Here is a 16368-nt window from a genome sequence, read left to right on the forward strand (position 1 = left end):
ATGGATCTGCGACATTCAGGTCCGTATGCACTTTGCAAATATCTATGTCTCCATTTTGAACATTTTCACGAATGGAGTTGAAGCGACGCTTGATATGCCTGGTCTTCCTGTGAAACCTGGGCTCCTTGGCAAGGGCAATAGCTCTAGTGTTGTCACAGAAGAGAGTCATCAGGCCCGACGCATTGGGAATAACTCCTAGGTCGGTAATGAACTCCTTCACCCAGATTGCTTCTTGTGCTGCCACGAGGCTGCCATGTACTCCGCTTCACATGTAGATCCCGCCACGACGCTTTGCTTGCAACTGCACCAGCTGATTGCCCCACCATTCAAAATATACACGTATCCGGTTTGTGACTTAGAGTCATCCAGATCTGTGTCGAAGCTAGCATCGACGTAACCCTTTACGACGAGCTCTTCGTCACCTCCATACACGAGAAACATATCCTTAGTCCTTTTCAAGTACTTCAGGATATTCTTGACCACTGTCCAGTGTTCCATGCCGGGATTACTTTGGTACCTTCCTACCAAACTTACGGCAAGGTTTACATCAGGTCTGATACACAGCATGGCATACATGATAGACCCTATGGCCGAGGCATAGGGGAAGACACTCATCTTTTCTCTATCTTCTGCCGTGGTCGGGCATTGAGCTGTGCTCAATCTCATACCTTGCAATACAGGCAAGAACCCCTTCTTGGACTGATCCATATTGAACTTCTTCAATATCTTGTCAAGGTATGTACTTTGTGAAAGACCAATGAGGCGTCTCGATCTATCTCTACAGATCTTGATGCCTAATATATAAGCAGCTTCTCCAAGGTCCTTCATTGAAAAACACTTGTTCAAGTAGGCCTTTATGCTTTCCAAGAATTCTATATCATTTCCCATCAATAGTATGTCATCCACATACAATATGAGAAATGCTACAGAGCTCCAACTCACTTTCTTGTAAACGCAGGCTTCTCCATAAGTCTGCGTAAACCCAAACGCTTTGATCATCTCATCAAAATGAATGTTCCAACTCCGAGATGCTTGCACCAGCCCATAGATTGAGCGTTGGAGCTTGCACACCTTGTCAGCATTCTTAGGATCGACAAAACCTTCCGGCTGCATCATATACAATTCTTCCTTAAGGAAACCATTAAGGAATGCTGTTTTGATGTCCATTTGCCATATCTCATAATCATAGAATGCGGCAATTGCTAACATGATTCGGACGGACTTCAGCTTCGCTACGGGTGAGAAAGTCTCATCATAGTCAACCCCTTGAACTTGTCGATAACCCTTAGCGACAAGCCGAGCTTTATAGATGGTCACATTACCATCCGCGTCTGTCTTCTTCTTAAAGATCCATTTATTTTCTATGGCTCTCCGATCAACTGGCAAGTCAGTCAAAGTCCATACTTCGTTTTCATACATGGATCCTATCTCGGATTTCATGGCTTCCAGCCATTTGTCGGAATCTGGGCCCTCCATCGCTTCTTCATAGTTCGAAGGTTCACCATTGTCCAGCAACATGATTTCCAGGACAGGGTTGTTGTACCACTCTGGTGCGGAACGCGTCCTTGTGGACCTTTGAAGTTCAGTAGCAACTTGATCTGAAGTTTCATGATCATCATCATTAACTTCCTCCCTAGTCGGTGCAGACACCTCAGGAACAATTTCTTGAGCTGCGCCACTCTCCGGTTCAAGAGGCAATACTTCATCAAGTTCTATTTTCCTCCCACTTACTTCTTCCGAGAGAAACTCTTTCTCTAGAAAGGATCCATTCTTGGCAACGAATGTCTTGCCTTCGGATCTAAGATAGAAGGTATACCCAATAGTTTCTTTAGGGTATCCTATGAAGACGCATTTTTCCGATTTGGGTTCGAGCTTTTCAGGTTGAAGTTTCTTGACATAAGCATCGCATCCCCAAACTTTCAGAAACGACAGCTTAGGTTTCTTGCCAAACCACAATTCATACGGTGTCGTCTCAACAGATTTTGACGGAGCCCTATTTAAAGTGAATGCGGCAGTCTCTATAGCATAACCCCAAAATGATAGCGGTAGATCGGTAAGAGACATCATAGATCATACCATATCAAATAGGGTGTGATTACGACGTTCGGACACACCATTACGCTGTGGTGTTCCAGGCGGCGTGAGTTGTGAAACTATTCCACATTTCCTTAAGTGCGTGCCAAATTCGTGACTCAAATATTTTCCCCCACGATCTGATCGTAAGAACTTGATTTTCCTGTCACATTGATTCTCAACCTCACTCTGAAATTCCTTGAACTTTTCAAAGGTCTCAGACTTGTGTTTCATTAAGTAGACATACCCATATCTATTTAAGTCATCAGTGAGGGTCAGGACATAACGATAGCCACCGCGAGCCTCAGCGCTCATTGGACTGCACACATCAGTATGTATGATTTCCAATAAGTTGGTTGCTCGCTCCATTGTTTCGAAGAACGGAGTCTTGGTCATTTTACCCATGAGGCATGGTTCACACGTGTCAAATGATTCATAATCAAGAGACTCCAAAAGTCCATCTGCATGGAGTTTCTTCATGCGTTTGACACCAATGTGACCAAGGCGGCAGTGCCACAAGTATGTGGGACTATCATTATCAACCTTACATCTTTTGTCATTCACACTATGAATGTGTGTAACATCACGTTCAAGATTAAATAAGAATAAACCATTAACCAGCGGGGCATGACCATAAAACATGTCTCTCATATAAATAGAACGACCATTATTCTCAGATTTAAATGAGTATCCATCTCGCATTAAACAAGATCCAGATACACTGTTCATGCTCAAAGCTGGTACTAAATAACAATTATTGAGGTTTAAAACTAATCCCGTAGGTAAATGCAGAGGTAGCGTGCCGACGGTGATCACATCGACCTTGGAACCATTCCCGACGCGCATCGTCACCTCGTCCTTCGCTAGTCTCCGTTTATTCCGTAGTTCCTGTTTTGAGTTACAAATATGAGCAACTGCACCGGTATCAAATACCCAGGAGCTACTACAAGCGCTGGTAAGGTACACATCAATAACATGTATATCACATATACCTTTGGTATTGCCGGCCTTCTTTTCCGCTAAGTACTTGGGGCAATTCTGCTTCCAATGACCGTTTCCCTTGCAATAAAAGAACTCAGTCTCAGGCTTGTGTCCATTCTTTGACTTCTTCCCGGCAGCTTGCTTATCGGGCGCGGCAACTCCCTTGCCATCCTTCTTGAAGTTCTTTTTACCCTTGCCTTTCTTGAACTTAGTGGTTTTATTCACCATCAACACTTGATGTTCCTTTTTGATTTCTACCTCCGCTGATTTCAGCATTGAATATACCTCAGGAATGGTCTTTTCCATCCCATGCATATTGAAGTTCATCACAAAGCTCTTGTAGCTAGGTGGGAGCGACTGAAGGATTTTGTCAACGACCGCATCATCCGGGAGATTAACTCCTAGCTGAGACAAGCGGTTATGCAACCCAGACATTTTGAGTATGTGCTCGCTGACAGAACTGTTCTCCTCCATGTTACAACTGTAGAACTTGTCGGAGACTTCATATCTCTCGACCCGGGCGTGAGCTTGGAAAACCATTTTCAGCTCTTGGAACATCGCATATGCTCCATGTTGCTCAAAACACTTTTGGAGCCCCGGTTCTAAGCTGCAAAGCATGCCGCACTGAACCAGGGAGTAATCATAACTACGTGTCTGCCAAGCGTTCATATCGTCTTGTTCTGCAGGGAAAACAGGTGCTTGACCTAGCGGTGCATCAAGGACATATGCTTTCCTGGCAGCTATGAGGATAATCCTCAGGTTACGAACCCAATCCGTGTAGTTGCTGCCATCGTCTTTCAGCTTGGTTTTCTCTAGGAACGCGTTGAAGTTGAGGGCAACATTAGCATGGGCCATTTGATCTACAAGACATATTGCAAAGATTTTAGACTAAGTTCACGATAATTAAGTTCATCTAATCAAATAATTTAATGAACTCCCACTCAGATAGACATCCCTCTAGTCATCTAAGTGATACATGATCTGATTCAACTAGGCGGTGTCCAATCATCACGTGAGACGGACTAGTCATCATCGGTGAACATCTTCATGTTGATCGTATCTTCTATACGACTCATGTTCGACCTTTTGGTCTTCGGTGTTCCGAGGCCATGTCTGTACATGCTAGGCTCGTCAAGTCAACCTAAGTGTATTGCATGTGTAAATCTGGCTTAGACCCATTGTATGCGAACGTTAGAGCCTATCACACCCGATCATCACATGGTGCTTCGGAACAACGGACCTTAGCAACGGTGCACAGTTAGGGGGAACACTTTCTTGAAATTATTGTGAGGGATCATCTTATTTACTACCGTCGTTCTAAGCAAATAAGAAGCAAAAAAATGATAAACATCACATGCAATCAAATAGTGACATGATATGGCCAATATCATTTGCTCCTTTTGATCTCCATCTCCGGGCCGCCATGATCATCATCGTCACCGGCATGACACCATGATCTCCATCATCGTGTCTTCATGAAGTTATCTCGTCATCTATTACTTCTACTACTATGGCTAACGGTAGCAACAAAGTAAAGTAATTACATGACGTTTATGTTGACACACAGGTCATAAATAAATTAAGACAACTCCTATGGCTCCTGCCGGTTGTCATACTCATCGACATGCAAGTCGTGATTCCTATTACAAGAACATGATCAATCTCATACATCACATATCATTCATCACATCCTTTTGGCCATATCACATCACATGGCACATGCTGCAAAAACAAGTTAGACGTCCTCTAATTGTTGTTTCAAGTTTTTACGTGGCTGCTATAGGTTTCTAGTAAGAACGGTTCTTACCTACGCCAAAACCACAACGTAATATGCCAATTTCTATTTACCCTTCATAAGGACCCTTTTCATCGAATCCGATCCGACTAAAGTGGGAGAGACAGACACCCGCTAGCCACCTTATGCAACTAGTGCATGTCAGTCGGTGGAACCAGTCTCACGTAAGCGTACGTGTAAGGTCGGTCCGGGCCGCTTCATAGCATGATGCCACCTAATCAAGATAAGACTAGTAATGGTAAGTAAATTGACAAAATCAACGCCCACAACAACTTGTGTTCTACTCGTGCATAGAAACTACACATAGACCTAGCTCTGATGCCACTGTTGGGGAACGTAGCAGAATTTTAAAATTTTCTACGCATCACCAAGATCAATCTATGGAGTCATCTAGCAACGAGGGAGAGGGGAGTGAATCTACATACCCTTGTAGATCACGAGCGGAAGCGTTCAAGAGAACGGGGTTGATGGAGTCGTACTCCTCGTGATCCAAATCACCGATGACCTAGCGCCGAACGGACGGCACCTCCGCGTTCAACACACGTACGGTTGTGAAGACGTCTCCTCCTTCTTGATCCAGCAAGGGGAAGGAGAGGTTGATGGAGATCCAGCAGCATGACGGCGTGGTGGTGGAAGCAATGGTGATCTCGGCAGGGCTTCGCCAAGCTCCAACGAGAGAGAGAGAGGTGTTACGTGGGGAGAGGGAGGCGCCAGAGACTTGGTGCGGCTGCCCTCCCCCCCACTATATATAGGGCCCCTAGGGTGGGCGCCAGCCCTAGGAGATGGGATCTCCAAGGGGGGCGGCGGCCAAGGGGGGGGGGAATGCACCGTGAACATGCACCATTTTGTAAACCTTGTCAAAAATGAATTTCTTAAGAAAACATAAATACTATCCATATAAATTGTTAAAACATCCAATTAAATCTCACGAACATCACTCCCCTCTTCCTTGGCAAGAGTTTTAAAGGGAATTCTCAACTCCTCCCTATTCACCAGGTTGAGATTAACTTCCGTAAAAGGACTCTGGTGCCTATTGGAGTAGAGCACAAAGCAACTATACAGATTGCCGAGGTCATGTGCTGCCCCCTGTCAACTTTTTCATGCACCTACCTGGGACTGCCGCTATCAATAAACAAGATTTCCCTTGGACTAATGATGCCAGTTATCTAGTGTGTTGACAAAAGGTTATCAAGGTGGCATGCGACCTTCCATTCTTGGGGATGGCACATCATCATGACCAACTCCATTTTTTCTGCCATACCAAACTATTGTATGTCCTGTTTTCTTTGGCCCAAGGAATTCCTTCAGAAGCAAAATAGACGGGTGAGACCTTTCCTCTGGCAAGGCACACTCTATTCCCATGTAGGCCACTGCTGTGATAGCCCGAGACAAACATTCCATATGCCTTCCATATTTTCGTGATAGTCGCATTATATATATATGTTTGTTACATTCATCATCGCATCATTCGCATTGGATCAGCACTCCGTTGCTGTCATTTAAAAAAAAAACTTGCATCCGTTGGTAGTTGCCACTTCTTTTCGTTGTCTTCGTTGACCGTTCTAGGACCAACCACACACTTGCACATGCCACATGACATCGTTAAAGAATTATTTTCCAAGTGGGAATAAAACATTTGTCAGGACCCCGATTCCAAGTCACATCGATCTAGCGGGTAACACCTCATATCACTTTGTGGCCTCACGCACGGTATTCCCATGGGTGTCGCCTTACCATGGCCCGGGACCGTTTGCGCCTTTTGGCTCACGTATATGATAGTGTCGCTAGCATCCATATGACAGAGAACCCGGGCCGACATGGCTAGTCGCTAACCCAAAGCGGCACTAACCTATGGGAACATGCATACATGAATCACATCGAGCATGTCGGTCAGCACCGTGTGAATCCGGGCTGTAGCACTGGGCTAACAGGACTCCAGGAACCCGGGCTGTAGCAGGCTAGGCAGGACTCCGGATGTCACCGCGTGACATTTCCCCGAAGGGACAGACACAAGAACGAGCAGTAGTGCTGGGCTAGCAGGACTCCGGTGAACCGGGCTGTAGCGGACTACTATGGCTCATGGAAGCACTAGACTACATTTCCCCATAAGAGAGGCTGGCAAGGATAAACAACTAGATTGTCGGATCCCACACATACCAAGCATTTCAATCATACACACAATATGCTCGATATGTGTACTACAACATGGCATCACAACATAACTCTACATCTCAAGTATTTATTCATTAGGCTCCGAGGAGCGAGATATTACAAACATGGGTCTCATGACCCAACAATCATAGCATACAATGCAAAGCACATGCGGAAGCTTAACATGTCTGAGTACAGACATCTACAAATGAAAAAGGCTAAGAAGCCTGACTATCTACCAGATCCTGCCGAGGGCACAAGATCGTAGCTGAGGTATCAAGCTAAACGTCGAAGTCCACATGGAACTACTAGCGAGACTGACGTCTCTCTACAAAACATAAAATAGGCAAACGTGAGTACAAATGTACCCAGCAAGACTTACATCAGAACTATCTACATATGCATCGGTATCAATAAGGGGGTGGTGGAGTTTAACTGCAGCAAGCCATCTTTGACTCAGTGGCTAACCTGAACTACGACTGCAAGTAACTATTTTGAGGTGGCGCACACGAGTCCACATATTCACCATCCAATACACCACTACGGATCCGCTCCTGTCTCCCTACGAGAAGGCCATCCATAGCACTCACGCTTATCTTGCGAGTTTTAGAGTATCCACTTTCACTTGTCTATGAACTATGCAAGGGGTCCAAGTTTCCATATCCGAGGAATCCGGCTATTTGAATAGATAATGATAACCCTGCAGGGGTGTACTTCTTCACACTCTCTCCCACCACTTACCGTCGTTTACACGACATGTACTCGGCAACCTTCAAGCGGAAGCCCAACGAGGGTGTCGGCCACGGCCTACCTAAACACTCAAGTCTCTAGTCCAGGTTTATCGCCTATCCAGGTTCCATCCGTAGGGAGTCCGGCCGAGGTTTCCACATACGGCCCGAACAATGTGTACAGGGTTCCGAGACACCAAACGGGCGCCCGACATGCCCGGCCACGGTGTATCTACCGCATCATAGCCCACCCCTAGGGTCAGCGCTACGCACGACCGCCAACACATAACCTACAAACACCAGAAACTAGTTGCAACTCCTGGATAGAGTACTAGGGTGATTAGGAAGCCAAGAGGGTCAGTTAAGGATCCCAATGAGTGGTAGTAGCTGTTCATGGATCACAGACACAGAACTCAGTTCCTGAGGACGGCTGCAATGAGACAACCCACCATGTACTCCTACATGGCCTCTCACCACTACCTTTACCAAATTGTGTTCACACACTTAGCTCACAAACAGTAGGACATGTTCACAACTTTCCAATTCATCCCCAATGAATCAGACCTGACATAACTCTAAGCAATAGCAGGCATGATAAGCAAACATGAATGAGTAGGCACATCAGGGCTCAAACAACTCCTACTCATGCTAGTGGGTTTCATCTATTTACTATGGCAATGACAGGTCATGCAAAGGAAAGGGGTTCAACTACCGCAGCATGTAACAGTTGAATCGTTGTCGTCCTAATGCAGTAAAAGAAAGCAGGTGCGAGAGAGTGGGTTTGTATCGGAATGAACAAGGGGGTTTTGCTTGCCTGGCACTTCTGAAGATATCATTGGGTCTTCATCAGTGTCAACGATCATAGCGTCGGTACAACGTCTATCAAGAGGGGACAAATACGGGCAACAGAGAAAGAAACACAATCAATGCAATGCACAATATGATGCATGATCATGACATGTCAATATGCTGTGGTTTGAGCAAATGCAACTAGCAACATGTTAAATGGAGTTGGTTTGAACCCTAGGTTCAAATTCAAATTCCATATGTGAGAGTTTAAATTCTATTTATGTGAATTGGCCTAAACAGAAGCCATAAGTTGTTCTAACATATGAAAATGCCATAAACAGATTCCATGAATTTTTCTGATAATTTTTCATATATAAATTATTTCATTTGGAGTTACGGTTTAATTTCTATGATTTTTTGAAGTTTAAGTCATTTTCTGGAATTTCTTGAATTGTTTTAAAACAGAAATTAATTACTGCGTCAGCATGACATCGTCCTAACGTCTGCAGGTCAACGGGGCACGGTCCAGGTCAAACCTGACCAGTGGGACCCACTGGTCAGTGACCCAGTGACATTTAGTGTCACAGACAGGTGGGTCCGGTCAACAGCCACGTCAGCAAGGTTAACGGTGACGCGTGGGGCCACTGCGATTAGATTAATCTTAATCTATTTTTGTTAGCTGGTTAGTTAGGCAGTGGGGCCCGCATGTCAGCGAGCCAGGGGGGTTAGTTAGTGGTTCAATTAGCCGCTAATGACGCGTCCACGTCATCATCACCGATGTTATAACCACCGGCGTAACAGAGCACGGCGAGGTTGCTCGTCCAGCCAACTCCGGCAACGAGAGGTCGCGCGGCCGGGCGCGTTGGAAGAGGCACAACGAGGCGCGTCCGTTGGTGGCCTCGGGCGGCGCTGGGGTGGCGTGCAACGGCGGGGACGGCGAGTTGGGCGGCGGCCGGAGTACGGCGTCGATGGGGATCGGGTCTAGGGGACGAAATTAACAGAGAGGAGAGAGGGGAAATGACAGCGGCCTCACAGGGCGTAGAACTGGGGCTCGAAGAGCTCGGGGACGACCAGCAGGCGACAGATCGATGGCGGCTCCCTCCGGTGGCCGACGTTGAAGACGAAGACGATCCCGAGCTCGCTTGCTTCGATGGATAGGCCAGCAACGTCTTGGCGGAGCGGTTGGACGGCTAGGGAGGCAAGGGGTGGGCTCTGGCCGCGAGGGCAGCGAGGGGTAGCGATGGTGGCGCTCGGCTGGTGAGAGAGAGAGAGAGCCAGGGGAGGGGAGAGGTTGCGGGTGAGGGAGAGAGAGAGGTCAGGGGGTCTCTGGGCGTCTCCAAACACGGGATCAGGGAGAAGGACGGGCCTCCAGCGCGAAGCAGGAGGTGGCCGTAGCTGCGCGTGCGTCGACACGCACCTGCTCCTACTGGCAGGAGGAAGACGACACGGTGGGGGTAGGTGGGCTGGACCAGGTAGGTGCGGGCAAGAGGCTTGGTGGGCTTTCGTTTTTCTTTTGTTTCTGTTTTTCTGTTTTGTTTTGTTTAATTGCCACTGAATTCAAATTCAAACAAATTTGAAAACAGTGCCAAAACTCCCCTGGATAATTTTATGTCACTTAAGCTCTACTCCTCATATACATAAAATGTCTCAGGGCATTTGAAAATATATTCATTATATATTATGAATATAACTCCAAATTCAAATATAATATTGATTTAAAATCAGAGCCCAAATAATCCCTTAGAAATGTTCCAAAATTTTGGTTTGATTTATAACTCTTGCCAAAATTGTCAGAGCTATTTCTAGGGCATTTTGGATTTACTGATTGCAATTTTAGGATTTCTTGCCCTTTTATTAAAATGATTTCTGAGGCTTTCAATTTCCTCATTTCAACTTTCGGAATATATACATGATGCACACATGAAGCTAGCCTAGAGCATTACCAGAAGCTAGGGATGTGACAACATTCTTGCAATGGGTTTAAAGTTGATGTCCGATCTTATTAGATTTTAGGTAGATTGGCTGTCAAATTTCCTCTCATTCGGAGGTTGTATGATACCCCAATAATAAACCTATAGTGGCACTATAGCCGGTTTAATCGTTAGATGTATTAGCAAATAAAAAATTGTTGCCGGGCCATTCTTTTCCCTCTCACCTCAGCCGAAGGCCTCTCCACACAACCATTCAATAAAAAGAAGACACATCTGTGACATTTTGGACCGAATAATTTTTTTCTGTCATGGTGATGACCGATCTATGATGTTAATTGTGAGAAAAACACGTATCATCATAGATGTGATGGGCTCCACTTTTATGACAAAAAATCATGGCAGAAAATGGGCTTTTTATCCTGGGCGGGCCCGACATGCAGCTGACATTCTTTGGGCCGTCCATGACAAAAAAATCATGGTAGATGCGAGGGCGAGGAAAATATCAGGGAGTTCCTGGTTACAGTAGGTGTTCGGGGACGAGCGATGCATTGTGGTTTGCACGTTTCTCTTGTGTACGCGCATGTGTGCGAGGCGTTGTTTAACTGAAACCGAGCGATCGCACATTACTGAACCCGAGCGATTGATCCCTTGGCTATTAACCGAACCCGAGCATTTCATTCGCTGATGACTGAACCCGAGTGATTCCTTCACTACTGCTTCTAACTGAACCCGAGTGATCGATCACTGCTGCTGCTTACTGAAGCCGATCGAGCCCCCGTGCGAGATGTAGCTAGCCGGTGTTGGGTTGCCTCTTGATGAACAGTGACCATTGCTACCATGCGCGCGGTACGTAAAACGAGTCAAGACGTGGTGAGTCGAGCTGGTTGGTCAGTTGTGGATGAACAGTTCCTAGTGGGGGTTGGATGAATAGGACCCCGTGGTAGTAGGTCGTTGCAATAGGACCCCTAGTTGCCGGTGGATGAATAGGACCCCGAGGAGACCGCCGCACCCCAGGCAGTTGGGGGTGGATGAACAGGACCTTGTGGAGGCTCTATGAACAGTAGCCGGTGGAGGCTGGATGAACAGTACCCCATGGAGGCTGAAGTGAGGCAGTAGATGGTTGATGAACAGGACCCCGTTTTGACCGTAGGCGCTCCAAGAGAAGTCTGTTTCTTTAGTTTTGAGGTACGCCAGACCCCTCCCGATCAGCATGACCCCGTTTCGACCATAGGCTCTCGAACAGAAGTCTGCTTCCTCTGTTTTGTGATACACCGCACCCTTCCCGATGAACAGTACCCCGTTTTGATCATACGCGGTCGAACAGAAGGCCGTTTCCTCCGTTCTGTGGTACGCCAGACCTTGTTTCGGCTGTTTCGTCCAAGGCGGTTAGCTCCTGATGAACATGACGTATTTTGACCCAGTCAATTACCTCCCGACGAACACGGCGCTGTTTCCTCCATTGTGTCTTAGCCGGTTGGCTGCCGATGAACTGGACGACGTCGTTGTACGCCTTCGAGACCCCGCTCGTATGTATGTACATAGCCGTATTTACTCTCTTGCAGCATGGTTGTACGTACGTGTACACGATATAGACAGGACTTCGTGACATGATACATTTGCGCCTCTACTACGACACGTGCCACTCCTTACTCGACCATAGTTCATCGCTGCAGAGATATTGATCGACCAATATGTATGTACACGCTCGCGACCAGACAGACAATGCTACGTACGCTTCAACCAGGTGAGTCCCAGCTGTCAGGGAGGATAAGGACGCACTCCCTTGCATGCGAAGATATAGCTGGTGGTCCCAGTTGTCAGGGGGAAGAATCATTTTTTTGCCTGCAGTATGGACGCACTTCCTTGCGCGCAAAGATGTAGCTGGTGGGTCCCAGCTGTTCGCGGGAGGAACATTTTTTCATGAAATATAGAGGCTCTTTCCATGGGTCCCCACTGTCAGGTGGAGGAATCATTATTTTGCGCGTAAAAACGAGGCACTTACTTACGTACGGTCGTGGACTCTGCTGTTAGCCTCTCCACATACAATCCTCTTCTAATGGATATCATTCGTTGATCACATTCACCATGCCGCGCCGATAGGACCTGGGCGGTGGATAATGGTGAGGCCTAGGAAGGGAACGAACCGGTGCCGTGGAAGAGACGATAGTGGTTGCCCACGCAGTGGAGAGTACGAGGGTTTACTGGTTCAGCTGTCGTCGCTCGAAAAAAATAGGAGGTGTGGGTGAGTAGAGGAATGGCCTGGCGAGCGATCGAGTCGGGTGGGGCGGTGCGGCCTTTGCGGCAGCACAGCCGGCCATGGGAGGTGGGAGCAGACAGTCCCACCGGTGCTAGTTTGGGCGGGTGGAGCAAGAAGATCAGATATTGAAGAAGCAACATGGCCGTTGCATTAACATCTAGCAACCACTGCTGCTAGAATCGTTTGTGGACTAAATTGACAATGCCTTTCGTACACGTCAACCTAGTAGACCCACAAGTCAGCCTCCAAATATGTCCAAAACAGTATACAGCTTGAAATTTCTAGCCATATTCAAATTAATATAAAATCTAAACATACCTTAATTTAAATCCAATGAAATTTTACCCGCACAAAAATAATGAAATTTAAAAATATCAAAATCCATAATCCAAAATCAAAAAGTATTTTGGAACTAATTGCCTGTTTGCTATATTTTTTCATCTTACAACCCATTTCTTATTACTTATAGCCCATTTCGTATTACTTATAGCCCATTTTCTAGGCAACCACGAATGCATCCCTCCTCGTGTTGAAAGATTTCCGGGCCAGCAGGGCGTAGAAAAGCAAGTAGGCCTTCGTTGGTTATTCTACAAAAAACAAAATAGCTGGGTTAGCCATTTTCAGAAAGGAAAAAACTGGGTTGGTCATGTGGTAAACATATGAAATCAAAGCCTTCTCCGTCCCGAAAACAAAAAATACTACGCGCGCTGCTGGGTCCTGGGTGTCAGCTGCTCCTTGCACAGTTATCTCGCTTGCCTACTTCCATGATCCTGGCAGGTCCCTACTGTCATTCTCACCATGTACAATCCTCTGCTTATTCCTCTCGGTTGTTGACCATGTTGACAACACCGAAGGGCCGCGCCGCGTCCAGCGATCCAAGGTGGAGGACGATGGTGAGGCCTCAGACGGGAACAAAGAAGAGCCGATGAAGATGCGCAGAGTTTTAGGATGCGATGTGGTCGTGATGGGTGCGCAGTAGCACAGCCAATCATGGGAGGCGGGAGCAGGCAGTCCCGCCAGCACTAGTCTAGCTTTGGTGGCTGGAGGAAGAAGAGAATGAAGAAACACGACAAACGTTGAATGTCAATTGAACGGTCAAGGTTGGCACAATCGTTTGTTGACTAAGCTGACACCACGTAGCATACTTTTTATAGGAAGAAAAGAAAAACTAGGCCCGCTCGCCAGATAACATTCCCGAAACTGTGACCGTTTGATCTTGCATCGCAACTAAAACTCCTAGGGAACGTTCGCCACATTAGTGACTAGCACCCTTGGTTTTAAACTAAGAGGTCTTGGGTTCGAGTCCCAAGAACCCTCAATTTTCTCCTCCTTCCTTCCTCGCAAAAAAGAAAAGAAAATCAAAGACTTGAGAAGGCGTACAGAACAAGATAGTGTACTAGTAATGAGACGTTGCTGAGTTTTAGAAAAAAGAGAGACATGCTCCTGTAGCTGGTTCGAATCCAAACCTAGACTATGACTATATATAGTGTTATGATACTCTACAAGTAATGTAACTAACATATCCAATGTTTGCTTCTCCTCTTCTCTACTTACTCAGCCTAGCATTAGGAGCTTTGGCCACAGCAACCATGTCCGCTCACTACAAAAAAAAGACACATCCGTGACATTTTGGGCCGAACGAAATTTTTTTCTCTCATACATATGACACTTCTATGAAGATAATTGTGAAAAAACCCAGTATCATCATAGATGTGGTGGGCTCCTACTTCTGTGACAAAAAATCATGATAGAAAATGGGCTTTTTGCCCTGGGCGGGCCGGAGACATAGCTGCATGACATTCTTTGGGCCGTCCATGACGGAAAAAACCATGGTAGAAGCGAGGGGGAGGAAAATTTTGGGGAGTTCACGGTTACGGTGGGAGGTCGGGGGCCGAGTGATGCACGTTTCTCTCGTACACGTACGCGCATGTGTGCGAGGCGTTGTCTCTAAATGAACCCGAGCGAGGCGTTGGGCTCTAACTGAACCCCGAGCGATTGCACTATAGGCTACACGTTACTGAACCCGAGCGATCGATCGATGGCTGTTAACTGAACCCGATCGAGCGATTCCTTCGCTACTGCTGCTAACTGAAACCGATCGATGGGATGAACAGTGAGTGTTGCAGGGGGGTTGGATGAACAGTGAGCGGTGGCGTTGCCTCTGGATGAACAGTACCCCGTGGTGTGGTGGAGGGCTGGATGAACCGTAGACGGTGGAGGGGTGCCCGTGGAGGGGTGGATGAACAGGACCCCGTGTTGTGGAGGGCTGGATGAACAGTAGACGGTGGAGGGGTGGTTGAACAGGACCCCGTGGTGTCGAGGGCTGGATGAACAGTAGACGGTGGAGGGGTGCCCGTGGAGGGGTGGTTGAACAGGACCCCGTGGTGTGGAGGGCTGGATGAACGGTAGACGGTGGAGGGGTGGTTGAACAGTAGCCGGTGGAGTAGCACGCGGTGGAGGCTGGATGAACAGGAGCCCGTGGAGGCTGGAGGAGGTCGATGGTGGAGATGAACATTATCCCGTGGAGTCCCGTTTTGCGGTACGCCACACCCCTCCCGATGAACAGGACCCCCATTTTGACCGTAGCGCTCCAACACAAGTCCGTTTCCTCTGTTTTGCGGTACGCCACACCCTTCCCGATCAACAGGACTCCCGTTTCGACCGTAGGAGGTCCGTTTCCTCCGTTTTGCGGTACGCCACACCCCTCCCGATGAACAGGATCCCGTTTTGAACGTGGCCGGTCGAACACAAGGCCGTATCCTCCGTTCTGCGTATGCCAGGCCTCGTTTCCATCGCATGTTCCGTCCAAGCCCTCCCGATGAACATGACACATTCCGTTGCCTCCCCATGAACACGACGCATTCAGTTGCCTCCCCATGAACACGACAACGACGCTGCTTCTCCGTTCCGACCCAGCCATGTACACGAGCCCTCGCCGTACGTATGCACGAGTAGGCAATCAAGACCCCGCCCGTATGTACACATACGTGGCCGTATTTTCTTTCTTGCACCCTGACCGTTGTACGTACGTGTACATGCTACGTGCGCGCCTCTACTACGACACGTGCGCGCCTCTACATCGACCAGTATATATGTACGTACACGTTCGCGACCAGAATGACAACGCTACGTACGCTTCGACCAGGTGGGTCCCGACTGTCAGGCACTTCCTTGCGTGCAAAGATGTAGCTGGTGGGTCCCAGCAGTCAGGGGGGCGAATCGTTTTGTTTTTTTGCCCGGACGCACTTCCTTGCGTGCGAAGGTGTAGCTGGTGGGTCCCAGCTGTCAGGGGGGAAACATTTTTTCGCAAAATACGGTGTCCCATCCGGTGGGTCCCCATTGTCAGGTGGAGGAATAATTATTTTGCACGTAATAAGGAGGCACTTCCTTGCTACGGCCGTGGACCCAGCTGTCAGCCTCTCCACGTACTGTCCACGTCCGATGGAAGTCGTTCCTTGACCACGTTGACCACGCCGCGCCGAGAGAATCAGGGCGGTGGATGATGGCGAGGCCTAGGAAGGGGATGACGGGGAGCCGGGGAAGACGCGACAGTGGAAGCCCACGCGGAGAGGAGTACGAGGGTTCACTGGTTCGACTGCGGTGTGAGGCTGTCGTCGCCGCAGGGCCTGGCCAGTGGTGGGAATAGTAGGGGCAGCACAGCCG

Source organism: Triticum urartu, chromosome 1A (genome assembly GCF_056163025.1).
Source record: "Triticum urartu cultivar PI428250 chromosome 1A, HENAU_Tu73, whole genome shotgun sequence".
NCBI classification, from domain to species: Eukaryota; Viridiplantae; Streptophyta; class Magnoliopsida; order Poales; family Poaceae; genus Triticum; species Triticum urartu.